General features: G+C 47.0%; 1 protein-coding gene across 2 annotated transcripts in view; it reads left to right on the forward strand.

Moving 5' to 3' along the window:
- The first annotated feature begins 9441 nt into the window (after positions 1–9441).
- The window catches only part of kiaa1958 (KIAA1958 ortholog), a 167153-nt gene continuing 162725 nt past the window's right edge, over positions 9442–13869 (forward strand). Inside the window, exon 1 of one of the 2 annotated variants that reach the window (XM_085993099.1) lies at positions 9442–9859. The gene's annotated coding sequence lies outside the window, so the exon portion shown is untranslated. The remainder of the gene's footprint in view (positions 9860–13869) is intronic. The other variant, XM_085993108.1, reaches the window with a different exon arrangement.

Below are 13869 nucleotides of genomic sequence, written 5' to 3' on the forward strand. Positions count from 1 at the left end.
CAGACTGTTATTGCCTGAAATGCTAGCGTCCTTCACACATACATTAAAATACAATGTTAACCACTGTTTGAACCAGAGCTGTGTCAGCGGTAGGAGAAGGCAATGCTCTCGTTCCTCGCTTGGTATAGATTCTTCCAGATCTTCCTGGGCTCTCCGTCTCGTTGTGGGAAATCTGTCCTCATTACAGTTGGGAACGGGCACACAAACCAAAAGACCTCTACACATGCTGTTTCTCATCAAATTTGGACTACTTTTGGTCGGCGCTTAGAAAGAAAATTTCATATGAAACTGAACCAAATAATTATAGGCTTCTTGCTTGCCTACAATGAAGAATACAGTGTTAGACATGTTCTAATTGACGAATCAAATTAAAGAGATAAATGATCACAATTATAGGATCATAGAATAGTACAGCACAGGAGGCCATTCGGCCCATTGAATCTGCACCGGCTCTATAATAGAGTAATCGATTTAGTCCCACTCCCTGGCTCTTACCCCATAGCCCTGCAATTTTTTCTCCTTCAGGTATTTATCCAATTCTCTTTTGACGGCCACTATTGAATCTGTATCCACCACCCGACCAGGCAGTTCACTCCAAATCCTAACCACTCGTTGCATATAAACGTTTTTTGTCACGTTGCCTCTGGTTGTTTCGCCAATCACCTTAAATCTGTGCTCTCTGGTTATCGACCAGCCCTTGGAAATGGTTTCGCTTTATTTATTCTATCTAATTCCATGTTTTGATTCATTTACTTATGTATTCTCTTATTATACAGTTATGTATTTGCTTGTTCTGTTTCTTCCTTAAGAAGGAAGACTGGCATTTATATAGTGTCATGCATGACCTCAGGACATCCCAAAGTGCTTTACAGCCAATGAAGTACTTTTGAAGTGTAGTCACTGTTGTAATGTAGAGAATGCAGTAGCCAATTTGCATACAGCAAGGTCTGACAAACAGCAATGTGATAATGACCAGATCATCTATATTTACATAAGAAATAGGAGCAGGAGTAGGCCAATCGGCCCCTCGAGCCTGCTCCGCCATTCAATAAGATCATGGCTGATCTGATCCTAACCGCCAATCCACTATCACAGAACCATCTCCTGAATCTAACAGAATTAGACACACGAAATAGGAGCAGGATCAGGCTACACGGCCCCTGGGCCCGCTCCGCTACCCACAGGGCCATGACCGATCTGAACCTAGACTCATGTCCAAATTCCTGCCCGCTCCCCGTAACCCTTAATTCCCTTTACTTCTAGGAAACTGTCTATTTCTGTTTTAAATTTATGTAATGATGTAGCTTCTACAGCTTTTTGGGCAGCATATTCCATGGACCTACCACCCTCTGAGTGAAGTAGTTCCTCCTCATCTCAGTTTTGAAAGAGCAGCCCCTTATTCTAAGACTATGCCCCCTAGTTCTAGTTTCACCCATCATCGGGAACATCTTCCCCGCATCCACCCGATCCAACCCCTTCACAATCTTATATGTTTCAATAAGATCGCCTCTCATTCTTCTGAAATCCAATGAGTAGAGTCCCAATCTACTCAACCTCTCCTCATATGTCCATCCCCTCATCTCCGGGATTAACCGAGTGAACCTTCTTTGTACTGACTCGAGAGCAAGTATGTCCTTTCTTAAGTATGGACACCAAAACTGTACGCAGTATTCCAGGTGCGGTCTCACCAATACCTTGTACAACTGAAGCAATACCTCCCTATTTTTATATTCTATCCCCCTAGCAATGAAAGCCAACATTCCATTGGCCTTCTTAATCACTTGCTGCACCTGCATACTAACCTTTGGAGTTTCGTGCACCAGGACCCCCAGATCCCTTTGTGCTTCAGTACTTTCCAGTTTCTTGCCATTAAGATAATAACTTGCTCTACGATTTTTCCTGCCAAAGTGCATAACCTCACACTTTCCAGTATTGTATTCCATCTGCCAAATCTCTGCCCACTTACTTAGCCTGTCTATGTCCCCTTGCAGGTTTTTTATGTCCTCCTCACTCACTACTTTCCCTCCCATCTTAGTATCATCTGCAAACTTTGATATGTTACACTCGGTCCCCTCCTCCAAATCATTAATATAGATTGTAAAGAGTTGGGGACCCAGCACCGACCCCTGCGGAACACCACTAGTTACTGATTGCCAGTCTGAGAATGAACCATTTATCCCAACTCTCTGCCTTCTGTTAGATAGCCAATCCTCTATCCATGCCAGAATATTACCCCCAATCCCGTGATTTTTTATCTTAAGCAATAATCTTTTGTGTGGCACCTTGTCAAATGCCTTTTGGAAGTCTAAATACACTACGTCCACTGGTTCCCCTTTATCCACCCTATATGTTACTTCCTCAAAGAACTCCAGCAAATTTGTCAAACATGACTTCCCCTTCATAAAACCATGCTGACTTTGTCCTATTAAATTATGATTATCCAAATGTCCTGTTACTGTCTCCTTAATAATGGACTCCAAAATTTTACCTACCACAGATGTTAGGCTAACCGATCTATAGTTTCCAGCCTTCTGTCTACTGCCCTTTTTAAATAAGGGTGTTACATTAGCAGTTTTCCAGTCGGCCGGGACCTTTGCCGAGTCCAGGGAGTTTTGGAAAATTATTACCAATGCATCCACAATCCCTACCGCCACTTCCCTCAAGACCCTAGGATGTAAGCCACCAGGTCCAGGTGATTTATCCGCCTTGAGTCCCATTATTTTACCGAGTACCACTTCCTTAGTGATTTTGATCGTGTTTAGCTCCTCCCCCCCCTTTAGCCCCCTGTTTGTCCAGTGTTGGGATATTCTTAGTGTCTTCTACTGTAAAGACTGATATAAAATATTCATTCAGTGTTTTTGCCATCTCCATATTTCCCACCATTAATTTCCCGGTCTCATCCTCTAAGGGACCAACATTTACTTTAGCCACCCTTTTTCTTATATAACTATAAAAACTCTTACTATCTGTTTTTATATTTTTTGCTAATTTACTTTCATAATCTATCTTCCCTTTCTTAATCAATCTTTTTGTTATTTTTTGCTGTCTTTTAAAGTTTTCCCAATTCTCTATCCTCCCACTAGATTTGGCTACCTTATATGCCCTTGTTTTTAGTCGAATACTATCCTTAATTTCTTTACTTAGCCACGGATGGCTGTCTTTTCTTTTACACCCTTTTCTTCTCAGTGGAATATTTTTTTTTGGAAGTTGTAAAATAACTCCTTAAATGTACACCACTGATCATGTATCGTCTTACCCATTAATTAGAGAGGGGAAATTAGAGACAGCATAAAATCCAAAGATAGGGCGTATAAAATAGCCAAAAAAGCGCCAGAGCGGAAGATTGGGAACAGTTTAAGATAGAGCAAAGGAGGGCAAAGGGCATAATCAAGAGGGGCAAAATAGCTTACGAAAACAAGCTGGCGGAAAATATAAAAACTAACTCCAAAAGCTTTTATAAGTATATCAAAAGGAAAAGACTGGTGAAAACCAAAGTTGGTCCATTGCAGTCAGATACGGGGGAATATATAATGGGAAATAAGGAAATGGCAGATCAACTAAATGCATACTTTGGGTCAGTCTTTACGAAGGAAGACACAAAAAACCTCCCTGGGATATCGGGAAAAATAGGGACATTGGCAAAGGAGGAACTGACGCAAATCAATATCTCTAAGGATATGGTGTTAAGGAAGCTAAAGGGATTGAAGGTGGACAAATCCCCAGGGCCTGATAACATGCATCCTAGGGTACTGAAGGAGGTGGCCCTAGAGATAGCGGATGCACTAAGGATGATTTTTCAGAATTCATTAGACTCGGGAACAGTGCCGATGGATTGGAGGGTAGCTAACGTTACCCCACTATTCAAAAAGGGGGGTAGGGAAAAAGCAGGTAATTACAGACCTGTAAGCCTTACATCAGTTGTGGGCAAAATGCTGGAGTCCATCATTAAGGATGAAATAGCGGAGCACTTAGCAAATGGGGACAGGATAGGACAGAGTCAACATGGATTTACAAAGGGTAAATCGTGCTTGACTAATCTATTGGAATTTTTTGAGGGAGTAACTGGTAGAATAGATGGGGGAGAGCCAGTAGATGTGGTGTACCTGGACTTCCAAAAGGCCTTCGATAAGGTCCCACATAAAAGATTAGCATGGAAAATTGAGGCTCATGGGATAAAGGGGAAAGTTTTGGCGTGGATAGGGAACTGGCTGTCAGATAGAAAACAGAGAGTTGGAATAAACGGCTCATTTTCTGAATGGCAGGCAGTAACAAGTGGGGTACCACAGGGATCTGTCCTGGGCCCCCAGCTGTTCACAATTTACATTAATGACCTGGATCAGGGAGTCGGATGCAGCATTTCCAAATTTGCAGACGACACTAAACTAGGAGGGGGGGTGGGCTCAGAGGAAGAGACCAGGAAGCTCCAGAGCGATTTGGACAGACTGGGCGATTGGGCGGATAAATGGCAGATGCACTATAATGTGGACAAGTGCGAAGTTATCCACCTTGGGTGCAGGAACGGGAGGGCAAATTATTATTTAAATGGCAATAGATTGGGAGAGGGGGAAGTACAGAGAGACCTGGGTGTTCTTGTACACCAGTCACTGAAGGCGAGCATGCAGGTGCAACAGGCGGTCAAGAAGGCAAACGGTATGCTGGCCTTCATAGCAAAAGGGTTAGAATACAGGAACAGGGATACCTTGCTGCAGCTGTACAGGGCACTGGTGAGACCACACCTCGAGTACTGTGTACAGTTTTGGTCGCCTCATCTGAGGAAGGATGTTCTTGCCATGGAGGGGGTGCAGCGGCGATTCACCAGGCTGATACCAGGAATGGCGGGAATGACCTATGAGGAGAGACTATGTAGTTTAGGGATGTACACACTGGAGTTTAGAAGATTGAGAGGGGACCTCATAGAAGTGTATAAAATTCTGACAGGTCTAGACAGACTGGATGCAGAAGGAATGTTTCCCTTGGCGGGTGAGAACAGAACTAGAGGACATAATTTAAGGATAAGGGCTAAACCATTTAGGACAGAGATGAGGGGGAATTTCTTCACTCAGAGAGTGGTGAACCTGTGGAACTCATTGCCACAGAGGGCAGTGTACGCCAGCTCATTAAATATATTTAAGAGGGAATTAGATATATTTCTACGGGCAAAAGGGGTTAAGGGTTACGGAGAGAAGGCGGGGACGGGATACTGAATTAAAGGATCAGCCATGATCTCATCGAATGGCGGAGCAGGCACGAAGGGCCGAATGGCCTACTCCTGCTCCTATCTTCTATGTATCTATGTAATCTATTTTCCCAATCCACTCTACTCAATTCCGCTCTCATACCTTCATAGTCTCCTTTATTCAAGCTTAGCACGCTTGTTTGAGATCCAACCTTCTCACCCTCTAATTGAATATGGAATTCAACCATGTTATGGTCACTCATTCCAAGGGGATCCTTTACTAGGACATTTTTAATTAATCCTGTCTCGTTACACAGGACCAGATCCAAGGCTGCTTGCCCCCTGGTCGGTTCAGTTACATACTGCTCAAGAAACCCATCCCTAATACACTCAATGAACTCATCCTCAAGGCAGCCCTGCCCAATTTGATTTGTCCAATTAATATGATAGTTAAAATCCCCCATAATTATAGATGTTCCCTTATTACAAGCCTCAACTATTTCCTGATTGATACTCCGTCCAACAGAGTTGCCACTGTTCGGAGGCCTATAGACTACACCCACTAGTGTTTTTTTCCCCCTTATTATTCCTTACCTCCACCCAAACTGTTTCATTATCCTGATCTTTTGACCCAATATCATTTCTCTGTATTACAGTGATTCCTTCCTTTTATTAACATAACCACCCCACCTCCCCTTCCTTCCTGCCTGTCCTTCCTGATCGTTAAATAACCTGGTATGTTTAATTCCCAGGCATTGTCACCCTGCAGCCATGTTTCTGTAATGGCCACAAGATCATACCCATATGTAGTTATTTGCGCCATTAACTCGTCTATTTTGTTACGAATGCTACGTGCATTCAGATAGAGAACTTTCAAAGATGTTTTGTGACACTTAGTTCCTGCTTTTGCCCTTTTTATTACTTTACCTTTTACTCCATACCTTCTGCCCCTTCCTGACACGCTCTGGTTTTTAATTTCCCCACTGCTACCTAACTCTATGACCTTCTCTGTTGTCATTTTTATTATTTGCTCTCTAGGTTGAGGGATAAATATTGGCCAGGACACTGGGGATAACGCCACTGCTCTGCTTCGAAATAGTGCCAGATCTTTTACATCCACCTGAGAGAGCAGATTAGTGCTGTAGAACATTTAATTTTACTCATTTATCATTTATTTTTTAAAAATCTGTAAATCATAGGAAGGAGGGGTTGACTAATTCAAGATATTCCCATAGTTCCTGCAATGCTGTTTTGAGCTCACAAGCAGTAGGAGCTGCAATCTCCCCCTGCTGGAAGGAAGACAGCATCACAGCCACTGCAATCAGTATAGCAAATAGATTACGAAGTGAGCAGTTTTAGCTGTGGGAGCTGGAGCAAAGCTACCCCCCAAAATCTGCAGGAGATAGAGGCATATTCCAGCATAAGTCTTGATGTGCCCGTGGGGTAAGGGGGAGATCCATTATTTGCCATGGGAATGAATGGTAGATATCCACACCACTGCGGGCACATCTTGGATGCCGGCCCATGTAACAACAACAACTTGCATTTATATGGCGCCTTTAAAGTAGTAAAACGTCCCAAGGCGCTTCACAGTAGCATTATCAAACAAAATTTGACACTGAGCTACATGAGCTATTCTGACAGGTACCCACAAGCTTGGTCAAAGAGATCGTTTTTAAGGAGCGTCTTAAAGGAGGAGAAAGAGAGGCTTAGGGAGGGAATTCCAGAGTTTATGGCCAAGACAGCTGAAGGCACCACCACCAATGGTAGAGTGATGAAAATCAGTGATGTGCAAGAGGTACAAATATGGAGGAGCACAGTGATCTCCAAGGGTTGTAGGGCTGGAGAACATTAGAGGGATAGATGCATATAGGAGCATATACTGCTGTATATTACCCGATCTGGCATACAAGCCGACTGTACAAACTGTCATTGGTCCCACCGCAACGGGTTGTCATGACGGTGGAACTGCAGCTGAGAAATCGCCAGTTCCAAGTTTCACTCGGGCAAGGTCTCAAAACAACAGTCTATCGAGGCTCAGTTCTAGCACCTACACTTTTCAATCGTTCTAGCACCTACACTTTTCAATCTCTTCACAAGTGACCTTCCCAACACCACTGCCAGTCATTTTATTTACACACATATTTGTCTGACAGTACTTGACCAGGATTTCAGTCACCTGAAAGAAGACCTGAATATTGACTGACATGAGAGAGATGGCCCACTATTGCAAAAGACTTGAACCAAGTGATAGGTTCCCACTGCTTCCGTCTAAACCACATTAAGGTGAACAAACAGTTTTAACATTTTCCTGAACGGACACAGGGTGGACTACGAACCAAAACTTGTGTATCTCGGTGTTACGCTGGACCTTACTTAACTTGACTTTTGAGGAACACCTTACCAAAACCTCACTGAAAATAAAGACAAGACACAACTTGATCAGCAAACTAGCAGGTTCAACCTTTGTGCAGATCATTAAGAAACTCTTGGCTTGCCTTATGTTATTCTGTTGCAGACTATTACTCCCTCCTCACACAGGACGAGTGGACACTCAGCTGAGTGAAACCATGCGTATGATTAACAGGTACCATGAGACCAACCAACCTGGTCTGGCTGCCATTCCTGTCCAACATCACCCCTCCTGACCTCAGTTCGCCTTGTAGAATCTGCTCCTTAAGGTGTGAGACTTGCTACATCTACCCCTGTTTAACAATGTGTTTAATCCATCGAACCACCGTCTTAGCTTAAGGCTAACATGGAGTGGTTGAGGCGACTCGCACAGATGCATTTAAGGGAAGCTAGATAAACGCATGAGGGAGAAAGGATATGCTGATCAGGTTAGATGAAGTAAGTTTGGAAGGAGGCGGCTCATGTGGAGCATAAACACCGGCATAGACCTGTTGGGCTGAATGGCCTGTTTCTCTGCTGTAAATTCGGTGTATGGTACCCTGATTGGACAGTTCTTCTAGGGAACCGAGATTCACCTCCAGATGGCGTCCTAGGTGCCAAAAACGAGCTTCAAACATAACCAACGTCTATTTAGTGACAGATCCAACAGTTCAGCCCTTGGTTTTGACTTTTCAACCTCGATAAGGACTGCCTGATTCCTAATGGACTTGCACAATGACCTTCACTCAGCTACTGAATGGTTAGGACACTTAGACCGTCACTTCAAATGTGCCTGTCTATCTAAATGCAATTGGAATAAATAAATTAATATGCAAAATTCTGTTTTTATCAACTGGGATTCCAGGATTTTTACCTATGTTCTGGAGTATCACATTTCATGATGTGGGTCAAAGGCAGGTAGATGGAGTTGAGCTACAGATCAGCCATGATCTAATGGAATGGTGGAAAGATTTGAGTGCCTGAATGGCCTCCTTCTGTTCGTATGTTCCAAAGAAATATGATCATTTCTAATGACTGGCAATGTGGTTCTTAGCAGGGCTTCACTTTACTGAGTTTTTAACTTCTCTACTGACTTGCAATGCAGTTTCCGAATGATCCATATCTGGTTTGTGAATATGTCTATAGCAAGGTTTGACTACTTTTATTATTCCATGAAAAATCAATTAGAAATTATACAAATTAAATTTAAAACTCCTTTTCAATTCAATGATCTAAAGACCATCTAAATGGCAACAATAATTTAACTTGCTTAAAATAAAGCCATAATCAGCTTTATGTGTGTGAATGATACTCAGCACATTAATGCACTGTTATTTTATTCTCTGGTTGCACAGCAAATACCAAAATGCTCATAGGTAGCGCATTCCGGATCACAACAACTCGCTGTGGGATTAAAAATAATGGGCGGGGAACTAGTGCAAATGATTCTTCTAAAGTAGCAACTTTCGCAATTGGAAAATCTTAAATGACTTACGGTAAGGAAACGGTATACTGGTCTTCCACGACCGGTGGGCACCGCAGAGACTGGAGGCCACAGTGGATACTGGGAATATTTAAATTGATATGTTTCCTTTTTTTTTGCTCAATTTCCTTAGTTGTGCCTCTAAAAGGGGGGCACTTTTGTTTAGTTTTTGCTTGACGATTTATCCTTATTGGTTGTATTAGCAAAAGGCGTACTGTATCTCGCCGTGTTTTAATATACAGTGTGCATTGCACGGAGAATCCGCGTAAGTTGCTCTCCTCGGAAGAGGGCGAACTTTCCCAATGATTAAGTTCATTTCCCCCCCCCCCCCAAAATTAAATTGTTACAAGATTCTCTTTATAACAGTTTACATCTGCAGCTGCGATCCTAAATTGCAACGGCCAACACTTCCATTGGAGTAAGTTTACCAGATTTAACTGCTACTGAACAATTGTTACATTGACAGTGCTGGCCAGCGAGAGTGGACGCGGTAGGATGAAGTGTGTGTGTGGTTGGGGGAAGCAATTTGTTGCCGCACTTCCTCCTTAGTCTCTGGCCGGAGCTCATTTCCGGTGTTGATACAAAGGTTCTCCGTGTGATCCGTCCGGCTCCGTATTCCGTTCCGTTCCCCTCGGAGAAAATAAAACGCAGCGGCGGCGAGTGAACGAGAGGCCGGGCCTTTTCCCCCCCTTCCCCGCGGGTCTGCCAGGGGATTACACCGGCGAAGCCCGCTCGCCATACACAAATACACAAGGGGGAAGACGAGTGAGAGTGAAGGCGGGGCTGCTCCTATGGAGGCCGAGGTGCAGGTGGGTGCGGGGTCAAGCCGTTGGTGACCCGGGTGGCGGTTGGTCGCCTCAGGCCGGGGACTGGGCTGCTGTTCGCGGCTCCCGTTCCCCCCTCCCCCGGGTGAGGCAGGGCCGCCTGATTTACGAGTGTTGTTTTTTTCGTTATTTTCTTTGTGTGGCTTGTTTTGTTTTTAGGAGGAGGAGGCGAGCGAGCGGGCGCCGAGTCTGCGCAGTGCCGGCCAGCCGGCAGCAGGGCGGTTACGAGTCTGCGCAGTGCCGGCCGGCAGCAGATCGACTCCGAGTGTGCGCAGTACCGGCCGGCAGCAGATCGACTCCGAGTGTGCGCAGTACCGGCCGGCAGCAGATCGACTCCGAGTGTGCGCAGTATTGGCCAGTCGCAGAGCGACTCCGAAACAATGAGAGACCCAGAGCTCAGAGTAAACACAGATTGGGTGCGCGCGCACACACAACTTGTATTTATATAGCGCCTTCAACGTAGTAATATGTCCTAAGGCTCTTTACAGGAGAATTATAAGACAAAAACATTGACAGCGAGCTACATAAGGAGAAATTAGGGCAGGTGACCAATAGCTTGGTCAAAGAGGTAGGTTTTAAGCAGTGTTAAAGGAGGAAAGAGGTAGCGAGGCGGAGAGGTTTCAGGAGGGAATTCCAGAGCTTAGGGCCCTGACAGCTGAAGGCACGGCCGCCAATGGTGGAGCGATTAACATCGAGGATGCTCAAGAAGCCAGAATTGGAGGAGCGCAGAGATCTATGGGGGGGAAGGGAAGGGAGGATTGTGGGGCTGGAGGAAATTACAGAGGTAGGGAGGGGCGTGGCTATGGAGGGATTTGGAAACAAGGATGAGAATTTTGAAATCGAGGCGTTGCTTAACCGAGAGCTAATGTAGGCCAGCGAGCACAGTGGTGATAGGTGAACGGGACTTGGTGCAAGTTAGGGCACGGGCAGCTGAATTTTGGATGACCTCAAGTTTACGTTGGGTAGAACATGGGCCAGCCAGGAGTGCATTGGAATAGTCAAGCCTTGAGGTAACAAAGGCATGGATGAGGGTTTCAGCAGCAGATGAGCTGAGGCAAGGGCAGAGATGAGTGAGGTTACGGAGGTGGAAATAGGTGGTCTTAGTTATGCCACAGATATGTGGTCGGAAGCTCCTTTCAGGGTCAAACATGACACCAAGGTTGCAAACAGTGTGGTTCAGCCTCAGACAGATGTTAGGGAGCGGGATGGAGTCAGTGGCTAGGGAACGGAGTTTGTGGTGGGGACCGAAAACAATGGCTTCGGTCTTCCCAATATTTAATTGGAGAAAATTTCTGCTCATCCAGAACTGGATGTCGGACAAGCAGTCTGACAATTTAGAGAACGTGGAGGGGTCGAGAGAAGAAGTAGTGAGGTAGAGCTGGGTGTCGTCAGCGTACATGTGGAAACTGATGCTGTGTTTTTGGACGATGTTGCCAAGGGGCAGCATGTAGATGAGAAATAGGAGGGGGCCAAGGATAGATTCTTGGCGGACACGAGAGGTAGCAATGCGGGAGAGGGAAGAGAAGCCGTTGCAGCTGATTCTCTGGCTACGATTAGATAGATAAAAATGGAACCAGGCGAGTGCAGTCCCACCCAGCTGGATGACGGTGGAGAGGCGTTCGAGGAGGATGGAGTGGTCAACAGTGTCAAAGGCTGCAGACAAGTCAAGAAGGATGAGGAGGGATAGTTTACCTTTGTCACAGTCACAAAGGATGTCACTTGTGACTTTGCTGAGAGGCGTTTTGGTACTGTGGCAGGGGCGAAAACCTGATTGGAGGAATTCAAACATGGAGTTGTGGGAAAGATGGGCATGGATTTAGGAGGCGACAACACGTTCAAGGACTTTGGAGAAGAAAGGGAGGTTGGAGATGGGGTGGTAGTCTGCAAGGACGGAGGGGTCAAGGGTCTTTTTTTGAGGAGAGGGGTGATGACGGCAGATTTGAGGGAGACAGTATCCGAGGAGAGAGAACCGTTAACAATCTCAGCTAACATAGGAGCCAGAAAAAGAAGTTGGGTGGTCAACAGTTTGGTGGGAATCGGGTCGAGGGAGCAGGAAGTGGGTCTCATGGACAAGATGAAGAGGTCATGAGGGAAGATCGGAGAGAAACTGGAGAAAAATGTGAGTTCAGAGCTAGGGCAGAGGGGAACCTTAGAGGACGTTTGACCCGGTAGGCTAGGTGATGGAAGGGAAGTGGCAGAGGCAGCTGAACGGATGGTCTCAATCTTAGAGACAAAAAAGTCCATGAGCTCCTCACACTTGTTGTCGGAGGTGAGGGTGGAGGAGACAGTGGCAAGGGGTTTAAGAAGACGGCTTGCATTCGAGAAAAGAAGCCGGGGTTTATCTTTGCATTCCAGAATGATTCTGGAATAGTGAGCAATTTTGGCAGATGAGAGCAGGACCCGATAATGCTTTATGTGGTCCAGCCAGATCTGGTGGTGAATGGTTAAACCAGTTGTCCGCCATATCCATTCAAGTCTGCGTCCCTTAGACTTAAGGGTGCAAATATGAGGGCCGTACCAGGGGGAATGGACTGGGTGTGAGAGAGTAATTGTTTTAATAAGAACTAAGGAATCAAAGGTGGTGTAGAGGGTGTGGTTGAGCAGGTCGGTAGCTGCAGAAATGTCATGGTGAATAGAGGGCCAAAGGCTGGACAGTTGGGATTTCGTACATGCATATACACACACACTCTCAGCCGGAGCACGCGCACAAACACACTCGCAGCCAGAGCATGCGCGCACACACACACAACCGGAGCACGCGCACACACACGCACACACACAACCGGAGCACGCACACACACACACAGCCGGAGCACGCGCACATACGCGCACACACACACAGCCGGAGCACGCGCACATACACACACACAGCCGGAGCACGCACGCACACACACACACCCGGAGCACGCACGCACACACACACACACAGCCGAAGCACGCACACACACACACACTCACAGCCGGAGCACGCACACACACACACACACACACACAGCCGGAGCACACACACAGCCGGAGCGCACACACACTCACAGCCGGAGCACGCGCACACACACACACACACAGCCGGAGCACGCACGCACACACACACACACACCCGGAGCACACACGCACACACAGACACACACAGCCGGAGCACGCACACACACACACACAAACACAGCCGGAGCACGCACGCACGCGCACACACACCTGGAGCACGCGCGCACACACACACACCCGGAGCACGCGCACACACACACACACACACACACCCGGAGCACGCGCGCACACACACACACACACACACCCGGAGCACGCGCACACACACACACACACACACACACACACACACACCCGGAGCACGCGCACACACACACACACACACACACACCCGGAGCACGCGCACACACACACACACACACCCGGAGCACGCGCACACACACCCGGAGCACGCGCACACACACACACACACACACACCCGGAGCACGCGCACACACACACACACACACCCACACCCGGAGCACACACACACACCCACACCCGGAGCACGCACACACACACCCGGAGCACACACACACACACCCGGAGCACACACACACACACACACACACACACACCCGGAGCACACACACACCCGGAGCACACACACACACACACACACACCCGGAGCACACACACACAGACACACACACCCGGAGCACACACACACACACCCGGAGCGCACACACACACACACACACACACACCCGGAGCGCACACACACACCCGGAGCGCACACGCACGCACACACACACACACACCCGGAGCACACACACACAGACACACACACCCGGAGCACACACACACACACCCGGAGCGCACACACACACACACACACACACACACACCCGGAGCGCGCACACACACACACACACACACCCGGAGCGCACACGCACGCACACACACACACACACCCGGAGCGCACACACACACACACACCCGGAGCGCGCACACGCACACGCACACCCGGAGCG

The sequence above is a fragment of the Somniosus microcephalus genome, chromosome 1 (assembly GCF_052327205.1).
Source record: "Somniosus microcephalus isolate GS21.2 chromosome 1, FLI_Smic_1.0, whole genome shotgun sequence".
NCBI lineage: Eukaryota > Metazoa > Chordata > Chondrichthyes > Squaliformes > Somniosidae > Somniosus > Somniosus microcephalus.